Source organism: Alosa sapidissima, chromosome 23, assembly GCF_018492685.1.
Source record: "Alosa sapidissima isolate fAloSap1 chromosome 23, fAloSap1.pri, whole genome shotgun sequence".
Classification (NCBI taxonomy): Eukaryota; Metazoa; Chordata; class Actinopteri; order Clupeiformes; family Clupeidae; genus Alosa; species Alosa sapidissima.
In genome coordinates, this window is record NC_055979.1 from 4,627,584 (window position 1) to 4,630,083 (window position 2,500).

At 45.5% G+C, this 2,500-nt stretch overlaps 1 protein-coding gene across 1 annotated transcript in view; it reads right to left on the reverse strand.

The window, feature by feature from the left end:
• gja5b (gap junction protein, alpha 5b) overlaps positions 1 to 1,431 on the reverse strand; it is a 13,461-nt gene extending 12,030 nt beyond the window's left edge. Inside the window, exon 1 of the mRNA XM_042080427.1 lies at positions 428 to 1,431. The gene's annotated coding sequence lies outside the window, so the exon portion shown is untranslated. The remainder of the gene's footprint in view (positions 1 to 427) is intronic.
• Positions 1,432 to 2,500: the final 1,069 nt, after the last annotated feature.

The following is a 2,500-nucleotide window of genomic DNA, read 5'->3' on the forward strand; positions in this document are numbered from 1 at the left end:
ATTTTTTAGAGTGTGTATAAAACACAATGGTGCCATGTGCTGATATGATGCTGTCATATAGCTTTCATGACCACCAGGCAGCAGAACTGGAACCATGACAAGCTCACAGCTACACATCTGGAAATGCAGTTCTATAGCATGGCCCTGAGGCAAATGATAAACTGTAAAGGTCATAATTGTCTTACAGATACGTAACTTTTCAAGAAATGGATCAGCGTTATTACTTAACTTAATTACATTTAAGTGTATGCCGACTAAAAAAGTGAGCCACATTACCGAAGAAAAGTTAATTTAAAAATACAAAAAAAATATAGATTTCATATCTATTCATATGAAATTCATAATTTCATAAAATATGAAATGCATATAAACAGATAAAAAAGAAGTAAGGCCTACAAAAATGGGGTTGATGAATATGTCGTCATACCTGTGCTTTGCTTCTCTGAGGATATCAAAGGAGTCTCTCACTGCTTACAGGGCAGGTTGGGTGGGTATCAACTGAACAGGACAGAAGGATTTGTTTCTGTTTGATAAGATAGTCCCTCTACTCTTGTGCGTATGGAACTTGAGGCTTGTTGTCAGTAAGAGAGGGTGACTCTCCGATGAGCAATCAAGGTTACTGGTCAGGCGGTCGTGATCACTGCTGTCAGATCGATGACAGAATCTTGGTCTCTTCTGAGGAAAGTTACTTCAGATGACTGGAAACTAATAATGTGTGACTGAAAAGTAAAGATGCGAGAAGAGTTAGAAGCTCAGGTGAAGAGTTCAGGAAGGTCAATCATCTTTGCCTTGGGCAGTAGGATGCACTCTGCCACTTGAGTTCAAGTTCACGCAGGTCTCTGGTCTCAGGCGTGGACAGCGACAAGCCTCTCCGCTGGGCTGGGTGGCAGTGACAGTGGCAGCTGGGTTACCAAGGCTGGCGGAGCTTTCACTCTCTCCTTCTCCAAGAAGCAGTGTGTTCTGTACTTGTTGGTTCACTTTGTGATGCTCTCTCTGTCTCCCACTGGATCACTCTCAGACCAGTGGCAGAGTGTTGAGGGCTCCTTGTTGAAAAGGAAGTCTGCAGCTCATCTGCTGATGGTAGATGGTGGTTGGTCCTTGGTGGCTGGACGGCTGAAAACAAAGACAGACTGACGGAAAGGCTCTGGAGCTACAGAGCGTTGGAGAGTGTGTGTGTTAGAGGAATGAGAGAGTAAGAGTGTATGAGTGTGTGTGTCCTCCTTAGGCATGGGTTCCTGGCTGACAAGAAGCAGCAGATGTCCCTAGGCAGCAGTCACACGGCCAACAGAGGAACAGCCCCACCAGTGGGGCACTGTAAGAAGCACACACACACAACACACACACTCTCCCAAACACACACATAAACACACATTCACTCAAACACATATACACACACACACACACACATGCACACACTCTTTCTCTCCCTACACACACACACTCATACATACACAACTTCTCCTCCCATAGCTCCTTTCTTCCCCCCTGTCCTCCCTCCTTCCCCCTTCTCCTCCTCCTCTCCTCCCTCTCTGCTTTCCTTTCTCTCCCCTCACAATGCCACGGCTGCCGGTATGCCCGCCCGCACGCCTCTCTATTTTAGTGTGGAGAGTATCTCCCCATCAGAGGAGGGAAGTGGGATTGTGTTCAGAAACAATGAGGAGGTCCACACAGGCCCCCCTGAGAAGAACCATGCTCGCTAACACACACATACACACACACACACACACACACACACACACACACACACACACACACACACAAGTAACTTGTTTACGTAACATACATATCAGATAAGCTTATACACACTGGGGCACAACACACACATGCATACACACACTGGTCACACACAAACATAAACAAATATACTGTATATATATATACAAACAACTTCCACTACACAAACCCCAGTACATACAGAAACACAGAAGCATATAGACATGCATGACAGAGAAGCAGAGAAAGAGAGGCAGTAAAAGTTGTGAATCACATTGTTTTAAACAGGATGAAATTGATATCTAACATAGAGACACAGAGACAGAGAGAGAGAGAGAGAGAGAGAGAGAGAGAGAGAGAGACGACATGGACTTTCTGAGCCCTAGGGGCCACAGCTAGAACTGGGTATGGAACACTCAATGGGTGCACCACAGTTGATGATGATGGTGTGTGTGTGTGCGTGTGTGTGTTGCACATGGTGGTATAGATGCCCACATTCTCTCTCTCTCTCTCTCTCTCTCTCTCTCTCTCTCTCTGCAAGCGTGTGTGTGTGTGTCCATGTGTTTGTGGGCCACTTCAGTGCTAGCAGAAACCCTCTTATGGGTGTGGTAAGTGACCAGGAGGGTTGTGGTCCAGTAAGAAATGGATACAGCTTATATGTATGAACTATAAGAGTGGTCAGGGGATTGGGAGAGGGTGGATATGGGTTATGGGTGGGGGTGTAATGCTTGTGAAATGGGCACAACAATCTATTTATAGCCATTTATTCTTATATAGATTGTTGTAC